This window comes from Callithrix jacchus, chromosome 12 (genome assembly GCF_049354715.1).
Source record: "Callithrix jacchus isolate 240 chromosome 12, calJac240_pri, whole genome shotgun sequence".
NCBI lineage: Eukaryota > Metazoa > Chordata > Mammalia > Primates > Cebidae > Callithrix > Callithrix jacchus.
The window spans coordinates 99364268-99391887 of NC_133513.1; the positions used below are offsets into that span (position 1 = coordinate 99364268).

Genomic DNA, 27620 nt, shown 5'->3' on the forward strand with positions numbered 1-27620 from the left:
TGAACTGCATGGACTGAACAAATCTTTTTGACTTTTTGCTTAAAATGTTTGCTGATCCTTCGTTTTGTTTTTCAGAGTCTTAAAACTTTTCTTTCAAGCTAATGACAGCCTTTAACAGTTTAGTATACTCCTATGAACAAAATATGGAGCATATTTGTTTCTTTCTACTGAGTTCTCCAGAATTTGGAAACTATCTGTAAGTATTCTTAACTTCTGGCAATATAGTTATTTGCATAAGTACAACAAGAATCTGTTTTCATTTGTAGGAGGACACAATTGGAGAAACTGGTTATTTTACCAAGGCTTTGACTGGATTGGTATGTTTTCCTTTAAGGAGTCAAACTTGACTCATGGGGCCAATGAAGCCCTTGGAAAAACTGACCTTGTGATCCACCTGCCTCGGCCTCCCAAACTGCAGGGATTATAGGAATGAGCCACTGTACCTGGACTATGTAGCTATAGTTTTACCCTTTTCTTGATTTTTGTGGTTAGAAAATCTGTATACATTGGAAAATTAAGTAGATAAATATGCGTCTATGTGTTCTCCAATTATTTTAGCTTCATAGTTTACATTTAATATTTTTAATACATGTTTATGTATCTCTTATTATGAACCCCCAAAATTTGAGACAGATCTAAGTTCATCTAGAAGGTTTATTTTGCCAAGGGGGGGCATATACCCATGACACAGCCTCAGGAAGTCCCGATGTCATGTGCCCAAGGTGGTCTGGGCACAGGTTGGTTTTATACATTTTAGGGAGACATGAGACGTCAAACAATATATGTAGAAAGTACATTAGTTCTGCATCCATAAAGTTGGAGACAACTGATTCCTAAGGATTAGGAAAACTGATTATTTGTAATTGCAATTCCTTAGGAATTTTCCTTAAGGAACTTTCAGAAATAGGAGAAAAATTATGTGCAAGATGTTCATTGCAGCACTATTTATAACATCAGAAAAATTTAAATTGTATAAATTTTCAACAATAAAGGACATTTAAAACAAATAATGACACACCTATACAAAATAATAATGCAGTCATATTTTATAAATATTTTTAAATGGAATAATTTATTATATAGTAATAAAAAGATTACCAACAATATGTATAATACAAATTCAAATAAATAATTTATGCATTAAAAAAGCCTAGCAGGACACTCATCATGATACTGACATAACCTTTGGGCAACTTGATTATCAGTGATGTCTTTGTGTTTTTTATTTCTATTTACCAAATTTTTTTAGAGTGATGTGAGTTTATATTTGTTTCTAAAATTAAAATAACAATAATAACAGCTTGTTATGTGCTTACAGACATGGAGAAAGGAGGTTTTAATAAGATATAAATAAGACATTTTGAATAGGTAAAATATGTATCTGTGTATGGGTGTATATGTGTATATGTGTGTGTGTGTGTGTGTGTGTGTATATATATATATTTTTTTTTTTATGTAACCTCATCTTTATTTAGCCATGTAATCTTGGTTAAGATATTTTATCATCAGGACCTTAATCCCCTCATCCATTACTATGGAATAATCTAATCTTTGTATGAATGTGTATGAATGGTGTAAGCTATTTTAACATAGTTAGGAAACTTACTTAGATGCATCCAACACATATCATTTGCTGACTGTGTAGCAGTGCCCTACTAAGTTTTCCCTCATTGAGCTTACAGGCTGATTGAAGCAGAGTACATCGAGAAATACAATTAAAAAAAAAACAAACAGTGAGAACAAATCATTCATTGGCTTCCCACCCATCATGTAATATATGAGATCATGTACACATTATGATCTCACAGGTTCTATGGATAAGAAATCCAGATAAACCTTAGCTGGGTCACCTACTTAGGGTTTCACAAGCTTTTAGTCAAGGTATAGGCCAGGGTTGCAGTTTCATTTGAGGCTCCTTAGGGTAGGATCTACTTCCTAGCTCACTCACGTTGTTGGCAGAGGACACAGTTTCTTGAAGCTGTAAGAAACAGGGCTTCATTTTCTTACTGATTGTTGGCTAGAAGTCTCCTTCAGTTCTAGGGACCGCCCACAGTTCCTTGCCATGTGAGATTCCCCACTCGCTTCCTCAGAGCCAGCCAGCCAGAGAGAGAGGGCTTATAGCAAGACCAACATTACCATCTTATGTGACCTAAACTCATGATCACAATCATGTACATCCCATCACCTTTGCCATATTAATAAAAGCAAGTTACAGGTTCTTACTACCCTCAAGGAGAAGGGATCACATAAGGTCATGAACACCAGGAGGTGAAAATTATGGGGCCCATCTTAATATCTGTCTGTTCTATAGGGGCAGAATAAATATTTAAAAAAATTTTTTTTTCTTTTTTTGAGACAGAGTTTTGCTCTGTCACACAGGCTGGAATGCATTGGCACCATCTTGGCCCACCACAACCTCTGCCTCCTGGGTTCAAGCAATTCTCCTGCCTCAGCCTCCCAAGTAGCTGAGATTACAGGTGCCCACAACCATGCTCGGCTAATTTTTGTATTTTTAGTTGATACAAGGTTTCACCATGTTGGCCAAGCTGGTCTCAAACTCCTGACCTTAAGTGATCTGCCCACCTGGGCCTCCCAAAGTTCTGGGATTACAGGTGTGAGCCACCTCACCTGGCCATATTTATTGAATAAATTGAATTAATGCTTTCCGAAAAAATTTTGGCATTAAGCAATTATTCCTTAAACAGAAAAGTGAAATAGGGTAAGATGCTTTCTATTCATTCCGCACAAATCTGGGAAGGAAGGATAGAGTACAGAGGCATTAAATAAAACATATTAGAAATTTGGTTAAACTGATAAAAAATATATTTTCTTATATATTTTTGACATTACTTTTATTATTTAATCCTAAGAGAAACAATTGAAAGTGAAAGATTGAGTAATTAAGGTAGTTTATAAGGGCTTCCAAGGATTTGCTTCAGTTCCCATTATCTCTGAGCACATCTGTCAATATTCTTGACTTCTTTTAGATGAGGTAGAAAGACCTCTGACATTTCAAATGTAGCATGCTAATCAGATTCCCATTCTTTGGAACAATTTCAGAGAATGTATTTCAGGAATAAGAAAAGTTGTGAATGTCTAACATGTCAAGCACAATAGACTAACTTGAAGGCAGAGGTAGAGGAAGGGAAACAAGGGGCCAGAGGTGTTACATCAGGTGCCTTTAGGTTCTTCATTATACAGGTAGAAAATTGTCCATATATTCTTTGGAGCAAATGAAAGCATAAATCTACTCAGGCATTTAACATCACCTCTTTGAGTGACATATTTCAGTTTGTACCATGTTTTAATGACAAGTTCAACATTGTCTGGGGCAAAGGAGAAAGAAGCTTTATGCATAAAACCTTTCACTGGTCAGAATCTATGTGTCTGCACGTCTTCCCAGACTCCAAATTGTCAAGTTCAGGTGATTGCACTTGAGGTATTTAGGCTGAAGATTTCTAGTTTATGGTATGTGTGACTTTAGGGAAAATCCTTTAACTCCTTTAGACCGTAATTTCACTCTGTAAAGTGAAAACAGAGGTACCTGTCTGCTATTTCCACGCTGAGCCCACTAATGTGTGTCAGCCTTTTTAGAGTCACTGTTTGGGAAGTTCATATAAAAATACAGATTTCCTGATCCCTCTCCCTGGAGATTCTGATCTAGCAGCCTGGGCTGGTCTGGGACTATGCATATTTAAATTTTTCCCAGGAGATTACAAAATATATTTGGAAACTGCTATCAAGTTTATTTTATACCCAACACTCTATGTTTATCCTATCAGTAGAGTTCTAGGTCTTCTAGGTCTTAGGGCGAAATGCTAATCATGATAGTTTGAGCACTAGGTTAATTGTATCTGGACAAGAAAGTCAAGAGGGAGAATCTGACAGTATTTCTAGTTGAAACAGGCTTGGCCTCAACTTTAAACTCTCTTTTATTTTTTTTTTTTTTTTTTTTTTTAGAAGGATCTCACTCTGTCCCCCAGGCTGGAGTACAGTGGCATGCTCACCGCTCACTGCAGCCTTTACCACATGGGCTCAAGCAATCCTCCCACCTCAGCCTCCCTAGTAGCTAGGACTACAGGTGTGCACTACCACACTTGGCTAATTTTTTAAGTTTTTGCGTATATGGGGTTTCATCCACCCTCCTTGGCCTCCAACAGTGCTGGGATTACAGGCATGAGCCACTGTGCACAGCTAACTTTCACCTCTTGTCGTGTGTATTGGTTGCTCTGATTTATTTACCCATTTCCCTGCCTTAGCCTCTGGCCAGTCACCACCATTATTTTTAAGAAGGAATGTTTTCTGTGAGCTTCTTCTTTACCCCATGGCTACATGCTCGTTGTAACTTAAAGCTAAAACTTTTATTCCAGGTCTGCCCCTGAGAATTCTAGCTCTGGTTTATTTATCTTCAACATTGATTTAGATGACATGAACAAAGAGGATGTCCTGACTCCCATTAGAAAATTTGTCAATGGTAGGATCCTAGTTGCATTATAAGTGGTAGCAAAGGTGCTGAATGATAGTCCCAAGTGCTGAAGAATTGAGTGGATGAAGCAGGAAGGCCAGATCAAAAGGAGAAATAGAAATAAATTTGAAGGTTACTAAAATGATGGAAACACTTCATTGTGTGTGATGATGATGATAGTGGTGATGATGATTGAGTTGCTTTATGAAACCGGAATCTCTTCAACAGCTCCTCCTTCCCTAGAGAAGTTGAGGGAATACCTGTATGCGGTGATTCAAGGCACTCTCCATTTAGCCAATCCATCTGTGGTTGGCAGAATGATGCCCTCCACTGCCAATATATTCACATCATAATTCCATAACCTGAAAATATGTTACTTAATATGGCAAAAGGGACTTCATTTAACATGATTAAGTTAAAGACCTTGAGATAGGGAGAATTTCTGAATTATTTGTTTATGCAAATCTAATAAAATGAGTTCTTAAAATCAGAGTGCCTTTGCTGGAAAAAAAAAAAAAAGCCAGAGAGATCCAGCATGTGAAGGGCTACACCTGTTGTTTCTGGTTTAAAAAATGAAGAAAGGGGGCCCTGAGCCAAGGAATGCAACTTGTCTCTAGAAGCTACAAAAGGGAAGGAAACAGATTCTCCCCTAGATCCCCAGGGAAAATCACAGCACTGCCAATGACTTGATGTTAACCCAACGAGGACTTCCAATAACCATACGAACATACATTTATGTTTGTTTTAAGCCTTATGTTTGTGGTAATTCGTTATGGCAGCAATAGAAAAGAAATTCAACATCCAATAAAATGTTTATGATTTCCCCTGGACCTTTTTCTCCAGCTGAACTGGTTCACAGACTATATTCCCTTTCCCAAATATTTTTGCTTTCTGGAGGTTTTTTTTTGCTTTTACTCACTGTTTTGTCACTTGTGACATTTCACTCTCTCTTTCTTTCATCTATTCTACATTTTCTTTAAAGTCCAGGCAACATTCTACTTTCTCTGTTCAGCTTGTTAATGTTACATTAAAAGTTGTGTATATTTTACTCAAACTTTCATAGTATAGTAGTCACCATTCATCTCACCTTTATTTACACGCTTATTGTGTTAGTGTTTTTGTTTTCAGTGTTTAACTCTTCAAGTGATACATTATTTAAATGCAAGCACTATTTTATAACAATGTAAAATCCCAATTGTGTCCTGAAGGGAAATAGTAGCTCTGTATTGTAATTATATATACAACTGCTTTAAAATCTAAACACATTAAGGTAGAAGTATAATAAAGAAGCTATATTTAAAGATTTTTAAAAAGAGAGTAAAAATATTTAATGATAGCTACTTGCCCAGAAAGGGGAAGGAATCACCAGTCTATCATATTCTAGCTGCAGAAGGGAAGGGTAATGGTTAAAGCGCCTATGTAAGAGATGGTAAAGGATATAGCAAGATCTTGAATGGAAATTTTTATCTCCCACAGAGCAAAGGAACCAAGTAAGACAGTGGTTCTCAACCAGGGTAATTTTCTCACGAACAGGACATTTGACAATATCTGGAGACATTGTCCTCACTGGGAAGGGGTCCTACTGGCATTTAATGGATAAAACCCAGGCATGCTGTTGTTGAACATCCTCCAATGCACAGGAATGCACCCCAAAACAGAGGTTATCCAGCCCCAAATTCAATCATGCTGAAGTTGAAAAACTCTGCTCAAGGGAAACTCTAACTCTAGCCAAAAAGGAACACTGATTAATGAAACAAAAGTGAGAAGACTTCTTAATGGGTTTTGAAATGAAAATTGTGAATAAAATAAACAATTATACTTACTAAGATCTACTATCTAAAGATGTGAAGTCTGTCTATCAAATAACCAGCATAAACTTTTAGTAGGTAAATTTTAAATGTTGAGGTCATCGGAGTGATTCCCTGGCAGATCACACTGAAAGATGGCTGGAGAGGATTTAAGGTTGTAATTCTGACCTTGCAATTGAGAAATATCTCAGTGAGGTGGAAAATGGAAACCAGCATGATTGCATTAAAAAAATTTTCAAAGAGCCCAAATGAGCAAGGAAATATAGAGATCTTATGAAAAAGGACATAGTGATAAATCATAATGATCCTGTCAGCAAAATTAAAGTGGCTTTGCAGAAAGTACTACAGAAATGAGAGTTCCACAAGGATTCTATTGTTTTAATGCTGTTGTTGATAGATATTAGCTTAAGCTAGTCAATCCCTACATTTTCTGATTTCTTTGCAGAAAGTACTACAGAAATGAGAGTTCCACAAGGATTCTATTGTTTTAATGCTGTTGTTGATAGATATTAGCTTAAGCTAGTCAATCCCTACATTTTCTGATTTCTTTGCAGAAAGTACTACAGAAATGAGAGTTCCACAAGGATTCTATTGTTTTAATGCTGTTGTTGATAGATATTAGCTTAAGCTATTCAATCCCTACATTTTCTGATTTCTTTGATGAACAAAATGATATACAATTAATTATGGTAAATAATTACAGAATTCTAGCCAGGCTCCATGGCTCATGCCTGTAATCCCAGCACTTTGGGAGTCTGAGGAGGGCTAATCGCAAGGTGAGGAGTTTGAGACAAGTTTGGCCAACATGATGAAACTCTATCACTACTAAAAATGCAAAAGTTAGCTGGGCATGGTAGCAGACACCTATAATCCCAGCTGCTTGGGAGGCTGAGACAGGAGAATTGCTTGAAACTGGAAGGCATAGGTTGCAGAGAACTAAGATTATGCCACTGTATTCCAGCCTGGATGGAAGAGTGAAACTCTCAAAAAAAAAAAATGCTTAGAGAATTCCAACATGAATGAAAAACTGAGACAGAATATAGCAATTCCAGGCTCAACCTTAGGACTACATACTGGGATGCTGAGGGAAGTAGGTTATCTTAGCCATATCCATGTTCTCAGAAGAATCAGATAGAATGAGAATGATACAAAGACATTAAAAATGGGCAAGTAAAGATCTTTTCTAGCCTCAATATGAAGAAGGCAGATTTTGCTAACTTCTGACTGGCAAGCTTTATGTAGGAAGGCTTGTAGAATGATGTTGCAAAGGAGTGATTTGTGGGTTTTAAGAGGATGAAATAGGTTTGCTAAAAACATGAGCAATTTAAAATGGGCACTATCAAGTGAGTCACATTCCATTTTTGTAGAGTTGAAAGATGACTAAGTCAGACTGACATACACATGATTTAGTAGGATGGCAGTAAGGCATTTGAAAATCCTTTCTTGATAGCTGTATGTAAAGTATTAAAATAAGTTTAAGCAACTTGTAAAATTCAGTAAATTCATAATTGATTGAAGTACCATGTCCAACTAATGAATTGATTCCCTGCAGGGTTTGGTCCCCAGTCTATCTTGATCAATATTTTTGTCAGTGACTTTGGGGAAGGTGTTAGAGGCACTATTTTTCAAATTTGCAGTGACATAAACCTGAAAGTATTCTTGAATAAAATACATAAAAGAACCAGGAACTTAACTAGCTGAGATTGTAGGGGAAACCCAATAAATATTCATAGATTTGTGTATATTACAGGTAAAGGAAATTTTAGTTCAAATCTTCATTTTGGGAGCAAGGAGGCTAGGGTATGGGGTGGTAACTTATATAGCTCACATATGGGTTTACGGGAAAATTGAAAACCTATGGGTTTACAGGGAGGTTAATATGAAGTTACAGGCAGATTATCTCAAGTAGTTATCTTAATATTAATACATTATAACACTTGTAAAAAAGAAAGAAACAAACAAAACAAATTATCAAAAAGCCATCCCATTCTGAACTAATTAACCTGTAGTTACTGATGTTAAGGAGGTAATTGCTTCCAGATTTCTTTCCTCTTACTTTCAGTGTCTTTAAAAAGCATTACACAGCTATTTATAGACACTAGAAAGAGAAATCCATTTTTGCTCGAAGCTGAAATTACGTGTCTGAAAAATGACCTATATGGGACTGACTAAACATATAAAGAATGCCTTTGTAAGGTAAACTGATGTGATAAGAAAACAAAAAAAGAAAAATGAAACTTCAGTGGCTGCAATATTTATTATAAAAATAATGAATATATGTGCAATTCTGAGTTTCTGTGTCATGTCAATTAGCCTTTGCGCTGGCATAAGAACTTGCTATTGCTGTCATATAAAGTCAGATCAGAGGAGGGTGTTAATTTATTTTTCTAAATATGTATCACACTGCTTTAAAATGCAAAAAAAAAGGTCATCTGATGTCACTGTAAGGACAAGGAAAAGTATTAATTATAGCCTCACTCAAAAGAATGACTGACATGTTCATGGCTATCCCAGGGAATCTCAAACTAAAGAAAACTCAATCTGTAAACCTATGAAGGTTGAAAAATAGAGTTCCTATTACCAGGTCACAGGACTAAGATTGAGAGTAATTGAGCATTAAAACAGGGGTGATTATATCTATTGATATAATAAAATATCCATTGCAATTGCATGAATATCAAACTTGATGAAATTAATTAAATCATTGATGTCTTCCTTCCTGCATTCATTGAGCAAATTTTACTGAATGTTTATCATGTGCCAAGCACAGTGATAAGAGCTGGAGATACAATGATAAGTGAAATCCAGGCATTGCACTCAAGGATTTAGTATTTAGGAGGCACATAAATCTCCACCAACGTTTTGCAATGAAACACAATATATGCTATGAGAATCAATTCTATTAGGTAAATGGTGATCTCATGGAGAAAGGGATAAACAGAGTAATGCAGTAAAGAAAGTTTACTAAGGAAAAGAGAACATGAAGCCAGCCATTAATAATCTCAGAAACTTGTTCCGAGTTATAGAAACCTCTTCTTAGAACAGAAGAGCTGAGTTGACATTTTTCCTGGTACAGTGAGCCCTCTCTATTTGCGGATTCAGTATCCAGGAAATCAACCCACTGCAGATCAAAAATATTTGTAAAAACATTGTTTCATATTAAACATACATAGAATGTTTTTCCTCATGATTATTCCCTAAACAATACAGTATAACAGCTATTTCCATAGCATTTAGATTGCATCAGGTATTATAAGTAATCTAGAGATGATTTAAAGTATGTAGGAGGATGTGCATAGGTTATATACAAATAACATGTCATTTTACATCAGAGACTTGAGTATCCAGGAATTTGGGCATCCTAGGAAGGTCCTAGAACTAATCACCCATGGTTATGGAATATTAGTTGTTAATCTGTAACTGAGCTTCTACTGGGTGGAACAATAGGCAGAAGATATAGAAATACTCAAGTCCTACTTCAGAGTACAACTCTACCTCTAACTTTCTTAAGAGAACAATATAAACAAGAAATAATGGTACCACAAAGTAGAATAGCAGTGTATGATGATCCCCAAATCATACACTGAAACATGAATCTCAGATATTGCTGCACTCTAGCTAAACGTGGATACATAACCACAGAAAGAAAAAGATGAGTGTGAATAAAATCAGATCCACTTCTGGACTGATCCTCTTAGCACTCAGGAAACATGGAATAATATAAAGTGTGAGAAAGTCAGCTACACCTATGCACAATAATTATAGCCATGCAAAAATCAGACAAATCCATAGTAATTCTTCCTTGTGTAATCTGGGTGGGGATGAAGACAAGTGAGAAACTAAAGGAGCTGTTTCTGGAAACCCTTCACTTAAGGGGTACAGTGACCAACTGAGGAATGACACACTAAGTTGTCAATTAAGAATGCATCTTGGAAGTACTTTTTCCTTAACCTTTATCTTACAGCTTACATGCATATTACAGTCTACAGAGTAGAAATATAAAGAATTCCATACCTATTTCTAGATTCCTGATCGTTAAGAACAGCACTCTGTAAACAGCAGTTCCTAGAGTTATGCCATTAGATTTTAAAAAATTTAGTGGCACTCAAAGTTGTTTCCTTTAAAACTGTTCTCAAGTGAGGGCATTAATAAAACATTAACAGCAACAATAACAACTCCTACCAAGTACCATCTCGATATTTCATAAAAGAAGTAATCATTTTAAAACCAAAAATATAGGAAGGGCAAATATTATAAAACAACTTTTTAAAATGAATAACAATAGCAGTAGGAAGGACAGAAAGCATTCTTACTGTGGTACAGACCACTGAAACTAGAACCATACACTTGTACTGATCCAAAGATGCGTACGTGGAGAAAATTGCTCTATAAACTTTATACTCACTTACTTACACTCACGCTGTTTAGAATGAGCATCTTAAGAATTTTGGAAACTGTCATCCCTTAACCTATTGGACATAAGACACATTGGCACATTATCTTGTCTTTGGCAGAGGGAACTATTTATTTATTTATGTATTTACTTATTTGAGACAAAGCCTCTATCTCTCACCCAGGCTGGAGTGCAGTGGGTGATCTTGGCTCATTGCAACCTCCACCTCCCAGGTTCAAGTGCTTCTCCTACCTCAGCCTCCTAAGTAGCTGTGATTACAAGCATGTGCCACCACACCAGGCTGATTTTTGTATTTTCAGTAGAGAACGGGTTTCACCATGTTGGTCAGGCTGGTCTTGACCTCCTGACCTTGTGATCTGCCTGCCTCAGCCTCCCAAAGTGCTCGGATTACAGGAGTGAGCCATCACGCCTGGCTGGGAACTATTTATTAAAAGCCACTACTGTTACTCAAATTGTATATATTTGAAATTTCTTGAGTTCATAGATTTACCTCTGCTCACACAAGTCTTCTAAATCCCTCCAAACTTTACCTCCCCAGTCCTCTGTGTGAGTGAACATGGTTGGCAAGCAAGGACATAGAAAGAGTGTCTGAGGGAGATTTAGGAAATAAGCCTGTCTTCAAAGTCCATTAGAATGACTTCATTATCAGAGATTATTTTGATTTTTGTCAATATTGGAAATTTTTCCATAGTACAAGAAGGTAAACAATGTCATACTAACTACAAAATGTGGGGTTTTGCTCAGAATAATGAAACTCAAAACAGTGTTTTTAGGTTCATTAAAAAAGTTTTATAAATACATGGCATGGAACTGTCAAATTGAAAATAACTTCTGAAATAAAAAATAAGAGGAAAATAGTTGCTTTACGAATTGTATGGCAAACTGCATAATTCAGAGCAAGGCTCTCAAAAGCCACTTTCACTTTCCCAGAGAAAGTATGAGCTGAATTAGCATTCTAGTCAGAGCATCTATTGGGAATTCCCTTCATCAGCATGGCTTTATGTGTAACCAAAACAAGGCAGCTTATGAACAACCATTTAAAGAAGAGGTCTAGTTATGAACTTCTACCAGAAAGGCATTTCCTCTGCCCATTCGATCTTGATTCCTGTGCAACGTTGGCCTTTATTGAGAGTTATATGGACAGAGCAGATTCTATTTCATAAATATTTCTCTCCTAAAAAAAGGAGACAGTATTCTCTCTAGAGAAATCTCTGTCACATATCATTCTCTTCAAGCTAAGTTCTAAGCATATTTGCTATGTGCAAAAAGGGACTAACTAGATTTAACCACTAAGCCCAACATTATGGCCCTAAACACACAACACTGACTTGGTAAAAAGAGTCAACTGGGTCTCATCTGAATTTAAAACTTCAAACTGCTGTTCATCACTTGAAATTAAATAAGTGGATTGAGGTTCATGTTACAGTTTCAGCCTTCATGCTCAGTGTGTGTGTCTTAATGAGTCATTTCCCCTTATAATAGACCTTCAGTATCCTTCGCCATACTTTTTAACATACAGGTGGATTTTAGAATTGTTGAGGTCCAAATATCTACCTTGCATAACTGGACATTGCTATCTCAATTCTGTACTTAAGCAACACTTTTTGTCTCCCACAAAAATCACATTCATTCTTTTATTGCGACATGCTAGAGTCATTAAGTAATATTCATTAACTCAATGCCTTATACTCAAATCACTTGGATAACTTGTCCTCACCACTATATAGAAGATTTCTTGGGCTGGGCGTGGTGACTCATGCCTATAATCCCAGCACTTTGGAAGAATGAGGGGGGCAGATCACTTGAACTCAGTAGTTCAAGACCAGTCTGGCCAATATGGTGAAATGCTCTCTCTACCAAAAAAAAAAAAAAAATTAGCAGGGCATTGTGGCACACACCTGTGGTACCAGCTACTCTGGAGGCTGTAGAGGGAGAATCCCTTGAATATAGGAGGCAGAGGCTGTAATGAGCCCAGATCGTGCCACTGCACCCCACCCTGGGTGACAGAGTGAGATTCCTTCTCAAAAAAAAAAGTAGTTTAGAGTGCTGAGTTTCCCCCTCTTCTCATTCTCTGCCCTGATTTGTGCCTGCAAGGCTTAAAACTAAGCACTTCACCCCTCCAGCTCCCCTGCCCTCTGCTTTCCTATTGGATTTGGCCAATCATAGTGGGAAAGGGAGTGGGAGGCACCATGAAGAAGAAAAGGAGAGTGGCAACCGGGCGTGGTGGCTCACTCCTATAATGCCAGCACTTTGGGATGCCAAGGCATATGGATCACCCGAGGATGGGAGTTCAAGACTAGCCTGACCAACATGGAGAAACTGTGTCACTACTAAAAATACAAAAAATTAGCCAGGCATGGTGGCAGATGCCTGTAATCCCAGCTACTCAGGAGGCTGAGGCAGGAGAATCACTTAAACCTGGGAGGCGGAGTTTGCGGTGAGCTGAGATTGCACCATTGCATTCCATCCTGAGCAACAAGAGCAACACTCCATCTCAAAAAAAGAAAAAAGAGAAGGAGAGTGATATGAAAGCATTTGTTCACCCCGCACCCTGCTTTCCGCCTGCCTTACTGTGGTTCTAAGAACGGCAAAGTTTCCTCAGGGGATCACTGCCATGACAGTGACTCTCACTCTGCTCCGATTGCACTATTTCCTTTTTTGCCTGGGTTACTAATGGCATTTGAGGAGTTCAGCTTCTTGTTAAAACACTGCATGTGCTTTTTCAGGCCTGAGCCTAGGCAATGACAAAGGCTTTACGGGACAGGCCTCACGTGGGACAGCTGATCTCCTCATCAGCTTGGTGCAGCCAGGGCAGTGCAGCCTCTAGGAGTAGTTGCAGCCAAAGGACTAAGGCCCCTCTGGCTAGTCACATGTAACACGTTTGCATTCCCAGTGCTGGCACCTTCAGTACTAGGTTAATATCTCAGGCTGTAGGCAGAGGTCTTCTTTAGGTGCCTCCGACAAAAGTTCCTTATGTGGGGGAGACTAGGGAAATCTTGAAGACATTTTCCCACACTCTGACACAATATCTAATACTTTTCCACTCCTACCCCTTCTCCTTCACCACTCCACTCCCTATGCAGTCAGGGCTCATCAACTGCCAGAGTCTTTGGTTTGGGGGCTCCCTCAACAGTGCAAATCTGCCCAGTTCAGGGCCTATCCACCTGGCCCTTCACCGGTGCTCCTTTCCATGGGGAAAAATGGAACAGCAAGAGTCAATGACTTCTCTGGTTCCAGACTCTTGCTTTTATTGTTGTAATAAGTGATTAAAGGCTTATCTTGCTCATATTTGACTTAATTGGCTACACTGACACCTGGCTGCTTAGTGCTCCCTTTCCCAGCTCAGCTGAGTTCCTAACAGCATTTTGCTGCCTGTAGCTCTAAATGCTTTACCAACTTTTGGTGGTTCCATAACCCTGCCCACACCTCTATAAATAGTAGCTTTACAAAATTCTCACCATTTATTCTTGAGTATGACACTGTGTTCTCAGAACCTGTATGACACACTGCCTGCAGAGTTCTGATATGCAGGCGATGTTGAATAGCATTGAAAGCAACCTTATGTGTCATTAGAAGGAATAGGCACTTGGTCCTTGTATTAGTTTTTTATGGCATCTGTAATAAAATACCACAAATACATTGTCTAAATAACATAAAATACCGTCTCCCAGTCCTGGAGCCTAGAAGTCTAAAATTCTAGGTGTCAGGAGAACCATGGTCCCTCTGAAAGTACAAGAAAATGACCTGATGCAGTCCTCTCACAGTTTCTGGTAGTTCCATGGCTTGTGACAACCTAACTCCAATCTTCACATGGCATTTTCCATGTCTGTGTGTATGTCCAAATTTTCCCTTTTTTATAAAGACACTATTCATATTGGACTAGTGTTATCTGCAATGACACTACTCCCAAATAAGGTCACCTTCTAAGGTTTGAGGAGTTAGGACTTCAACACATAAATTTTAGGGACACAGATTTTAACTCCTAACAACCTTGTAAAGGAAGGATTTCATAATAAATTTCTGTGCTCTTTAAATTTGGGCTGTTGTTATTTTATACCTCTTTCTTTGGGAAATGATCCTCCCATACTCGGTATGTGTGGTTCAGGTGGTGCTGACACCACTCACTTGCTCCGGGTAGAACCCATGACCCAGATCTGGTTAATCAGAATCCTCCATCTAATTAGTCACATTGATTATTAGTTCAGGGATGCCCCAGTGACCCCAGAAAAGCCGGTGTGAGTAACCCCAATTCCTGTCCTTTGACTGAGGCTATTAAAGGTCCATGAGAACTATGCAAACCTCCGGCTGCCAGTGGCCCTTTTCAAATACAGAGAAACTGCCTGACAAGAAAACAACCCTGAGAACAGACCGAAGAGCTGCAGTGAAATGATGTCTGGATGGTGTAATTTGAGCTCTAGTGTATGAGCTGTCCGTTTTGACTTCCTAGGTAAAGGAGCCAATAAAAATCTGGATTTAAATTAATTTGAATTGAGTTCCTGACACACACAAAAAAACATAGTCTTTTTTTTTTTTTTTTTGAGATGGAGTCTACCTCAGTCACCCAGGCTGGAATGCAGTGGTGTGATCTCGGCTCACTGCAACTTCCATCTCCCAGCTCTAAGTGATTCTCCTCCTGAGTAGCTGGAACTGCAGGTATGGGCCCCCACACCCAGCTCATTTTGTATTTTTAGTAGAGACAGGTTTTCACTATGTTGGCCAGGCTTGTCTAGAACTCCTGACCTCATGATCTACCCACCTCAGCCTCCCAAAGTGCTGAGATTACAGGTGTGAATGACCACGCCCGGCCATCATAGTCTTAATGTATAAGCCAGTATGGCATAAATAGGTCCAGACTCTGGGGCAGTGGTTCTCAAGCCTTAGCAGGCCATCAGATTCACCCGGCAGGCTTGATAACATCCAGATTGCTGACCCCCACTTTCGGAGCTTCTCGTTCATTAAAATTCAAGTGCAGCTTAAGAATTTCATTTTTAACACGTTCACAGGTGATGCTGAAGGGCTGATGCTTCTACTCTAGGAATCACACTTTGAGAACTACTATATTTACTTTTTAATCAAAAATCATTTTTTTATTTGCCAGGGAGACATGGGGAGAACTACTGTTTTAGAGAGCTCATTGAGGTGGCAGTTTGGTGACTGAAGTAATTCTAGCAAGCAGAACTGAAAATTACATTACTTTTGTTATTCTTATCAGTTTAAAAATTACAGCTGACTGAATGAAAATGCTATTTGGTCTCTGGCATCTTATAAGTGTTTTTCTTTCTCAATGATGTCCAAAAGAAAGCCAGTTCCCATGCTCCAGGGCTTCAGCTAATTTCCATGCAAATGACTAGATCTGTGGGTTGTTTTCACAATATCAGAAATCATTTGCACACCTCTTTTAGAGTAGTACTTCATTGCTACTAGACTGATGAAATTGTCCATGGTACAACTCAAGCTGCAACAGTCCCTCGGGGCTAAAGGAATTTATCATTACCTAGCATCAACAACCACCAAAAAATGTAATCTCATGCTGCCTGTTCATGTATGATGGATCGATTTTGATACCAGGCACTCACGTATGACCTCCTTAATGTGAAATTATTTCTACAGGAATGTTCATTTGGATAGCAGCCTCTCTTGAATCTTGATCAGATCAAAGTATGTGCCCAGTCAGTGAATGCATTTCTGGATTCAAAGTAAACAGGCTGTCAGGGGTGACAGAGAAGAGAATGTAAATGGCAAAAATTTTAAATTCTCGTAGCCATGACAGTTAGTGGAATGGTGTAAAGAGTCTATGATCTAGGGACACAATACTGGCCTGTGAATGTAGAGACATTGGCTTTAGTCGCCTGGTGTTGGCAAAACTGGAATAAATAACCTTGAAAAGTTATTTAACTCCTCTGAGCTTATCTGAAAAGATAATAGATTAAACTAATTGAGCTCTACATTTTGTTTCAGCTCCCTGTCTACTGTGCATATAGGGTTTTGATTTCAGCTGAAGAAGTGACATTCTGACTTGGAATTCTATCAGATGGAAGGAAAGCATTGTGAGAAAATTCAGAGAAAACCAAACCAGCTTTGGATTCAGACACAACTGGCTGTGAATCCTGGCTCTGCCACATCATAGTTGTAGAGCCCTAGATAGATTTACTAAATCACTTTGAGTTACAAACTCCTCATCAGTAAAATTTAAGTAAAAATACTTACCTTGAGTGTTCTTATGAGGATTAGAGATAATATATGCAAAGCACCATGCATCAGTTCTCAATCAAGGGTGGTATAAATCACTTGATATTTAAAGAATCTCTGAAAGTAAAAGCTTCTGAATGTGGAGTAGATTTAAATAATGAGTAAAAATAAAAGCAGCCAGCATCAGGCCCAACCCAACAGAGTTCTATCTCAGCACCATTTCTTTGCCCCCAGTGAAACATCTGATGTGTGCTGGGTTTTGGTCCTCACTGGTCTTCAAGCTTCTGCATTTGTATTGCCCTGAATTGCACTTACTCTTCAGCTGTGGCTTTATTTGGTTTCTGTGTCTCTATGTTGGCACTTGCTTATCACCTGGATATACTCTACTCTCTCCAGCTTTGGACTTCTTCAAGTGAGTGTGTTGATGCCTGTTTCTGGCTTATGACATGGTTGTATTCTGTATTTTGCCTTATTTTGTATTTTGCCTTACTATTTGCCCTATATTCTGTATTTTGCCTTAATTCTAGAATGTTTATACTGATAAGTTTATACAACCAGTATTTCTATAAGAATTAACTAAAATGAAATCTTCTGTTTACAACCTACTCATTCTTGGTACCACTATGAATGTAAACAAGCAGAAGCCTGCTATGACAGCAACAAGAGATAATGAAAATTATCGAAAAAAATCAGACTGAGAGGGAGTTTTAAAGACAGAGGCACTGGAACCAATGCAGGACAGCATTTTGAGCAACTCTCTATTTCCAGATTTAATGGTGAGCCACAGAGGCACAGATCTCAGGGGAAAAGGTTATTGCCTATAATAAATAATAAGAGACTGGCATTACCACACCCTGGTAACCAAAACAAGGATGGATTCTGCAAAATAACTCCAGAGCTGGTAAAACTGTGAATGTCTGAATATAACAGTTTCTCTGAAATCAACCAAACCTAATGTAGCATCCCTGATAGCTATAGACAAATTAGATTTATTCGGCAGGGCAGTCCAAATGCCTGAGCCACTCCTAAATCGGCCTAGAGGTAGAAAGATGATCTTAATGATGTATGACAAGATTTGCATTACAAAATAATTTCAATTACTGAATGTGTTAAAAAAGCCACTTTGCAGCTGTTAGAAAAATTTACAAATAGACTTTAAATACATCTAATGCAAAACAGGCTTTAATTTTCCTGTTTCAATTCTAATTTCACTCTAACCTGTAGAAACCAGCTGGGGAATGGAGCCAGGGATGAGGACAGAATGCTCCCAAGGAAATCTGGATGAAATGAAGCAAAGAAAGCCTTCTTCCAATTTAGAGGAATCTTCCTTATCAGAGTGTCATCATGAAAGAAGATACCTCATTACTTAAGTTATTTCAAATTACACCAAAATTCTGACTCAAAAATCTCCAATGTGGGCAACTAGAAGATCGCCTTAAAGACCCCTCTCGAGAATTCTCACCAGGTTCCTCAGGCCAGCTTCGGAGGTTCTCTCTGAACTGGTACCACTTTGCCTGTGCAACCTTCAAAAGCACAAACTCTGCAGTAAGATCTACGGTCCGTGTTCTTCACCATTGTGCCACCTACAAGCTGGGTAATGTCGGCAAGTTATGTAACTACACAATACCTCAACTTTCTGAAACGTAAACTAAAAATAAGGCCTTCTACTGTAATTTGGTTTCAGATTCCACAAAATCATATTCTGAAAATAACCTACCTGACACATTATAATAAGAATAGCTTGTATTATTAAGGAAAAGCTGCTGTTTCAATCACGTTATTTTCCAAAGGCAACAAGGTTTTGCTATTTGCCTCTCACCAAAAATAGTCTCTTGAATCCTCTCCAACTACATTAAGCCCGCCTATCCCTTAAGGTCTAATTCAATTTGCCATACTCCATGAATTCTCCTATGGATACCCCAAACCAGAGTCATCTATGTCTTTATTAAACTATTAACTTCAATGCTACCTCCCATTTTGACAACTATCTAAAGCTATTTCCCAATTCGACTGCTTCATATAAGCAATCCTATCTTTCCAGCCAGAAATGAAAGTTGGCGACAAGAAGACCTGGTTTTTAAAACTTTTTGTTATTCACAGTAAGCCCAATGCCACAATGTCTACAAAGTATTGTGCAAAGATCATTATCAATAATATATCCATATTAATAAGTATTTTTTGATGTTCACTGCTCTCAGAAATATAGTATGACATGGCCATAGTACCATAAGACAGCCATAAATAAAAATTGGAAATTAATACAAGTATACATAACTGTGGCATCAAAATCAGGAGTACAGTAAATCTGTTTTCCTGGATCCAAACTTACAAGGCAAGGCAGAAAGGATGACCACACACAGACACACACACACACACACACACACACACACAAACACACACACACTTTCTCTCTCTCTGTCTGTCTCTCTCTCTCTCTCTGGAAACAGGAAAATGAGCCACAAGTTGAGTATCTCTCAAGAAACTCTCTCAACACCAAATAACAGAAAACGTGCCTCAAAATGGAAACGTATTTGTTTACCTAAGAAAGCCAGGAATTTGGCCAACTGTAAGTCATTCCCTAATTGCTCCCTGTTCTCTGAGCCTGTTCAGCTGTACTCTCACTCTCTTTGCGGTAGCAATATGGTCTAGCGCAGGTGTCCCCAGTGCCCAGGCCACGGACCAGTATCCATCTGTGGCCCGTTAAGAACCAGGCCACACAGCAGGAGGTGAGTAGCGGGTGAGCAAGTGAAGCTTCATCTTTATATACAGCCCCTCACCATCCTTCACGTTACTGGCTGAGCTCCGCCTCCCACTAGATCAGCTAAGGCTTTATATTCTGATAGACGGGCAAACCCTATTGTGAACTCCGTGGGCGCGGGATCTCGCAGGCTTTGCGAGAATCTAACGCCTGCTGATCTATCACTGTCTCCCATCCTCTACGAATGGGACCATCTAGTTGCAGCAAAGCAAGCTCAAGGCTCCCACGGATTCTACATTATGGTGAGTTGTATAATTATTTCATTATATATTCGAATGTAATACTAGTAGAAATAAAGTGTAAAATAAATGTAATGCACTTGAATTATCCCGAGACCATCCCCACCCCCTGTCCGTGGAAAATCTGTCTTCCACCAAACCGGTTCCTCATGCCACAAAGGTTGGAGACCTTTGATTTAGCAGATCTAAGCCCCTATTCTGACATGATAAAGGAAGGAGAAACAGAAGAGAATGCTTTTCTCTCAGCAATCCCAACAACAGTCCCATTTCATTGTATTGAGTCGGATTATCTGCCTGTCAGTGAACCAATTACCACATCCAGGGCCGTGAGATACTCTGATTAACCAGGGTAAAAATTATGTCTTCTCCTGGAGTGGTGGTCAAGCTGACTCCACAGAAAACCTATAAGCTGAAAGTAGGAGAAAGATGGGGTTCCCCCAGGGGAAAGCTGAACTGCTGCTATCAGAAAAACTGTGAATAACTTCTGAATGATATAAACAGCACAGACGTTTGTGTTCCTAGTAAATATGACTAGCTGGTTGATATTTAAATTGATAGATGTGGAAATCATCTAACTTTCCCACCTTGTACACATGTTTTTTTGATTCCTGAAGAATATATCCACAAGTGCAATGTGTAAACTAAGAGCAATTCTTTGGAGAACAGTAGTTGACTGAGTCTCCTCATTACATAATCTGTTGATTTCCACAGATCGTGCAGTGGTAATTCTCAAAGTCTCTTTGCCTAGGCTACTATTAAGCCCATGCATGAGACAAAAGGACAAAGTGCTTATCTAGTTTCAGTCTTGCCATAAAGAACCTACCACAGGCGGGGAGCAATGGCTCATGCCTGTAATCCCAACACTGTGGGAGGCTGAGGTCGGCAGATCACTTGAGTTAGCCAGGCATGGTGACAGGTGCCTGTAATCCCAGCTACTTAGGAGGCTGAGGTAGGAGAATCACTTGAACCTGGGAGGTAGAGGTTGCAGTGAGCCAAGAGTATAGCACTGCACTCCAGCCTGGGTGACAGAATGAAAGTCTGTCTCAAAAAAAAAAAAAAAAAAAAAAAAAAAAATCCTACCATAGAGCTTTGGAAGTTTACAGTCAGTAAAAAGTAAAGATAATCAGCCAGTATACATTATTTTTCTTTTTCACAAAATGTAAAAACAGGATCCAAAGAATTACAATCATTCTAGAGTCTCATTCCCACCCCATGTTCTCAAAAGTAGATTTATTCCGTTCTGGTTAATTGCATGCTGCTTCTAAAAATACGCAATTTAGGGTTCAGTTTGCTCCTTCCTTTATTTTTAATTGCACGTCTGTATTGTGTTTTAATTACTATAATTCAAATCAAATTAGATGTTGTTCTTTTATTTAGAACACAAAATAAGTAAATCCCTTCCCTATTGAAACATCAAAGGCTTTGTGCAAAAACAGCAACAACAAATATTTATTGAGCACTTGCAGATATAAAACAGGTACAGTTTCAGTCTCAGGAGATAAATGCTCTGCAGGTGATGAAAACAGGGCAACATGGTAGAAAAGGATCGGATGGTCAGAGGAGACGTGTTTAGAAGACAATAGTAAAGTTGAAATTTGAATTACAAGGAAGGTAGCCAAGCGAAAATGAAGTACGTTTCAGTACACTAATACAAAGACCCTAAAAGGGACTGAATGTTTCTGTACCCTCCAAAATTCATATGTTGAAGCCCTACTCCCCTGTGTGATATATTTAGTAGTGAAAACTTTGAGAGGTAATTAGGTCTAGATAAGTTTCCAGGGTGGAGTCCCCATGATAGATTAATGCTTTTATAAGAAGATATCAGAGAGTTAACCTTACCCGCTGTTATGTAAAAATCCAAAAGGGTGGCCATCTGAAAACCAGCAGAGGGTTCTCATCAGACACAGAATCTATCAGCACCTCAGTGATGGACTTCCCAGACTGTAATACTGTGAAAAACATATTTAAAACACTCAGTCTGTAGGATTTTGTTATAGCAGCCCAAGCCGGCTGAGACAGACCCTGAAGTGTGAGCAAGCTTAGTGTGTTGAGAACAGAAAGAAGCCACTACATATATGTGAGTGTGGTATGTTTGTGTGTGTATTAGGGGTGGGAGGTAGGAGGATTGGTTGTTTTATTTTGTTTTTCTTTATGACAATAAACTCAGGAAATCTGGTATGAAATGAGGTCAGAGAACTGGTCACAGGCCTGGTCATACAAAATTTTATAAAGCAGAGTAAGGAGTTAGATTAAAATCCAAGTTCCACTGGAAGGTTTTATTTCCAGCAGGGGGAGCCAAGTTACTGGCTTCAACTTCTTAAATATTTAACATAAAATGTATATGGACAAAGGGTTGTATTGGAAAAAAAACTGAAAGCCAAGTATTTGTTAAAGACATTCAGGCAAGATAGGATGGTAATTTGAATGAGAACAGTAGGAGCGGAGAGACAGAAGTGGGTACGTATTTGAGGCATTTTGGCAGCAGAGGCAAGAAAAATGTGGTTGTGGATCTTATATGGTAAGAGGACGGGAAAATAAGGTTAAGAATTCCTCTTAGATTATTGACATATGCAACTAGTGGGTGGTTTTGCCATTCACTGGAAGAAGAAAGAATATAGGAAGAGCTGAGTGAGAATAAGCGGCAGCCAAGAATTCTGGTTCCTGTACTACATTTTCTTTACCCATTCATCTATTGATGGACACTTAGGTTGCTTCCTAATTTTGGCTATTATGGAGTATATGTCAGCAATAAAAAAGCATGAGATTCTGTCATTTGCATTATATTAAGTGACGTAAGCCAAGCGCAGAAAGACAAACATCGCGTGTTCTCACTTATTTGTGGGATCTAAAAATTAACACAATTAAACTCATGAAAATAGAAGGTAGAAGGATGGTTACCACAGGCTGGGAAGGGTGGTTGGGTGGGGGAGTGGGTAGGGTTAGTGGCTATAAAACAATAGAAAGAATAAGACCTAGTATTTGCTAGCAGAACTGGGTGGCTACACTCAAAATTTAATTGCACACTAAAAACGAACTAAGAGTATAATTGGATTGTTTGTCATGCAAAGAATAGATGCTGGAGGTGATGGGTAATCGCCCATTTACCCTGGTGATTATTATGCATTGCATGCCACGTCTCATGTAACCCATACATCTATATACCTACTATGTACCCACAAAAATTAAAATAACTCCAGTTCAGACGTCTTAAGTCTATGATATCTATAAGAAATCTAGGCCGAACGTGGTGGCTCACACCTGTAATCCCAGCACTTTGGGAGGCCAAGGTGGGTGGATCACAAGGTCAAGAGATCAAGACCATCCTGGTCAACATGGTGAAACCCCGTCTCTACTAAAAATACAAAAATTAGCTGGGCATGGTGATGCGTGCTTGTAATCCCAGCTACTCGGGAGGCTGAGGCAGGAGAATTGCCTGAACCCCGGAGGCAGAAGTTGTGGTGAGCCGAGATCGCGCCATTGCACTCCAGCCTGGGTAACAAGAGTGAAACTCCATCTCAATAAAAAAAAAAAAAAAAAAAAAAGGAAATCTAAACAGTGTGGTAAGTAGGTATTTACATACACTGGTGTGGAGTTGTGGGAAGAGGTTGTGAGTAATGAATTTGAAGGTGAAGGGCATATGCATGGTATTTATAAGCAGGAGGCTGAATAAATTCACCTAAGAAGAGTGAGTCTTTAGGGCAGAGAAGGGGGTCTAGGATTGAGCCATGGAGCAATGCAATATTTAAAAGCTGAACAGTTAGCAAAGTAGGCCAAGAACAAGCAGCCTCAAAGGAGCCTCAAAATAGGAGAAAAGCCAGGAAAGTGTGCTGTTCACAGAAGCCAAGAACACAGAATGTGAATAATCATGGAACAAACAGCCACAGTCGGTGCTTTTGAATTTAGTTGAAGATAGTTTAACAGTTTAAGAAAAGAACAGACATAATCAGTGTGCTGGCAACATGGATGTCATTGATACGAAGTGAGAATAAAGTGGAGTGGCAGGGGCTGAAGTACAATTATAGTGGGTTAATAAGAGAATGCAAGATGATAAAGTAGGAACAGCAACTACAGACCACACTTAAAGAATCTTACAGGAGAATAGGGGGAAAAATGTGTTGACAGTAGAGTCAACAGAATGTCAATGAGTCAATATCTCAAATATTGAGATATCTATAGGGGATATAGTGATAGTAGAACAGTTCAACAGAGAAGGACAAATTGATTATTCTAGAAAAAGTATTCTGTATAAAGCAGATATGAGGTCATTAAACAGAAGAGGATAGATTCAGGAGTCTAAAAGGGAATGGCTGTTCTCAACTAGGGGCAAGAACACAGTCATGGTGAGAGAAGAACAATCAGAATAACTATATTACATAAATGCAGGGGGCGTTAATAAAGATGTTGAAAAGATAAATAAGTACATTTATTCTTATTAGCTTAATAAACTATGAGGGAAATGATAACTGAGAATTAGAGGTTGTTGAAATGGATGAGGCTTGAGGAGAGAAATTAGTCATTTGGAGAGTGGGAAAATACACATATTGACCTGTAGGGTAGGACTGCTGGAGAATACTGTGTCTACGTTTGAAAGGAGGAGTAAACATAATCACTAGGTTTGATTATTGTTCACCAATCCTTGGCATTTAGATGTAAGAAAGAAAACATATTTTAAGGTAAGTTTACTTGTTCTGTAGCATAGAGATACTAGACATGAACGACCAAGAAATATTTGTTTAATAAATAATGCAAAATGTGTAAACACTGACCCTGTAATGCCAAAGATACTGATTAAGAGAATATTAAACATTCAGAGCAAAGCAAAAGAAAGTGGGATTATATGCAGGCAGCAAACCCTTCCTCAATGAGTAACTAGCAATCTGCAAGACTAAATACTAATGTATTGCAGGGAAGCAAACCCGCCGTACAATTCTACTGCTAAGTGACATTTGTTCTGCCAGTGTACAACTTTTGCAGTGTGGTCTTCTCCCGCAACTTTCCTCCCTGCTCAAAGTGATGGGACACTGTAGTCTGTTTTCCCTGATGTTCTTCTTTACATGGGCATACCTGATTCATGCCGAGATGAATGTGTCACCCACATTACTCTATCCACTTTGTCTTGGGTGTTTGAATTGGGATTAATTGATACTTATCATTCTCTGCTGGGCATTCGATCCAGACTTGTGAACTGAGGAGCTGAAAAATTAAGAAAAAGTCTTCCCCCCCCCCCAAAAAAAAAACAATGTTGAAATTACAGGTCTAGAAAGAGAGGTCTTTCTTTGCACCTGCTCTGATTCTTGAGAGCTTTACAGTACCAAGTTTCAAACTTCCCTTGGATTTGACTCTACTTCCCAACATAGGGTTCTAGGATAAAGTCCTGTATCCTTATAATGAGGTATGCTCTCTTGCCCAAGCACTTTGCAGGTGCTTGTTGTAATTTTTGAACAAAGAAATTATCAAGTCTTGAAGTGAACTTTAAATAAATATGTAAACAGTGTCAAGAATCTTCTGAAAATCTAAATCACTTATTTCAGTTTATGTAACTTATTCATGTAATGAAACAACTCCTGTTCCCCCAAAACCTATTGAAATAAATTCAAAAACTACACAAAACAAAAGGAAGCTTCTGAAAATCAGAGTAAAAATAGCTCAATGTTGACTGCCATGCTTACTCACAGGATATGAGGACAAAGGTAGGTATAAAGTGAGATTCTATTAAAACAGACTGTTTTCTCAGCTGTACTCAGCGAAGCACTTTTACTAGTTCTTAACTGGAAAGAAAAATGCATAGTGGCTTCCCTCTGTGTAACATTGAAAGTTGCCATATTAAATCATACTAATATAGATTATGTAGCAAAGTATATATATTTACTCCATAATGTGGCTTCCTTCAGTCTCAATTCATCTTTCTGTTATTTTCATCAATTTCTAAACCTAGATCATTTCTGGATAAATTAAAGATAAATAACACAACCGAACTGACACACTGCCTATTTTAGACACAATTCCTGTGCTCAGGGTGGATTAAAAACACATCTGAAAAAAAAAATGCTGTTTTAACCATACTTACATCCATCCAGCTAGTTGTATTGCAAGTTGAATTATAATTAAATATTATGATAAACAATGGCACCCTGGAAGAGCAGTGGGAAGAAAGGACAAAATTTATTGTCATTGCTGCCAACTATTAATTGAAATTTGCTCTTTGATGTCAGCATTGGATGCCTTGAAGAATGTGTAAAGATCCACAGTATTTTCATCACTGAGTCTCCTGCCAGTTAGCATGCCACCATCCCAGGTGAGAACAAAAGATAAGACAGACAAGAAAACCTCCAGAATATGTATGAGGAAAAAAAACACTTTTTATTCCAGCATTGCTAATACTTCATCGTTTGGCTTATATTACACTAAGAGTCTATAATAACTTGGAAAAATCTGTCACTTGTTCTTAGCCTAAGTTTAGTGTATTTATGTCTATGTGGATTTAGCTGGTTAATCTCTAATATTCATTTGTGCTTTCATAATTTCTGATATTAAAAACCCACACTTTTAGTTTTCTTAAAGTTGAAAATAAAAATATTTACTCTCTACCTCAAAGTTGTTACATATGAAAGCTATCAGATTGGCACAGGCATATAAGGATTGGCATTTAATTGAAAGCAGAGAGCTAACTGTGTATTTCTACTTTATTTTAATTATTTGTATGAACCTACAAATATGACCTGTTTAATCATTTAGTCAATTTAAAAATCTATACAAACAGCATGGTACTGGTACCAAAATGGAAATATAGCCCAATGGAACAGAACAGAAGCCTCAGAGGTAGCGCCACACATCTATAACCATCTGATCTTTGACAAACCTCACAAAAACAAGCAATGGGGAAAGGATTCCCTGTTTAATAAATGGTGTTGGGAAAGCTGGCTAGCCATGTGCAGAAAGCAGAAACTGGACCCCTTACTGACACCTTACACTAAAATTAACTCCAGGTAGATTAAAGACTTAAACATAAGACCTAAAACCATAAAAACCCTAGAAGAGAACCTAGGCAAAACCATTCAGGACATAGGCATAGGCGAAGACTTCATGACAAAAACACTAAAAGCATTGGCAACAAAAGCCAAAATAGACAAATGAGACCTAATTAAACTCCAGAGCTTCTGTACAGCAAAAGAAACAATCATTAGAGTGAACTGGCAACCAACAAAATGGGAAAAATTTTTGCAATCTACCCATCTGGAAAGGACTTCCATCCTAAATCTACAAAGAACTAAAACAGATTTACAAGAAAAAAAAAACAAACAAACCCATACAAAAGTGGGCAAAGGATATGAACAGACACTTTCCAAAAGAAGACATATATGAGGCCAACAATCATATGAAAAAATGCTTATCATCACTGGTCATTAGAGAGATGCAAATCAAAACCACATTGAGATACCATCTCACGCCAGTTAGAGTGACAATCATTAAAAAATCTGGAGACAGCAGATGCTGGAGAGGATATGGAGAAATAGGAACTCTTTTACACTGTTGGTGGGAATGTAAACTAGTTCAACCATTGTGGAAGACAGTGTGGCACTTCCTCAAGGACCTAGAAACTAGAAATACCATTTGATCCAACAATCCCATTACTGGGAATACACTCAAAGGATTATAAATCATTCTATTATAAAGACACATGCACATGTATGTTCATAGTGGCACTGTTTACAATAACAAAAACCTGGAACCAACCCAAATGCCCATC

The 27620-nt window shown here is 38.3% G+C and overlaps 1 long non-coding RNA gene across 1 annotated transcript; it reads left to right on the plus strand.

Moving 5' to 3' along the window:
* On the plus strand, window positions 1–25119 carry LOC144578506 (uncharacterized). The gene is made up of 3 exons (XR_013524414.1): window positions 1–196; window positions 18101–18470; window positions 19324–25119. It is a non-coding gene; the product is annotated as an uncharacterized LOC144578506 (long non-coding RNA).
* Window positions 25120–27620: the final 2501 nt, after the last annotated feature.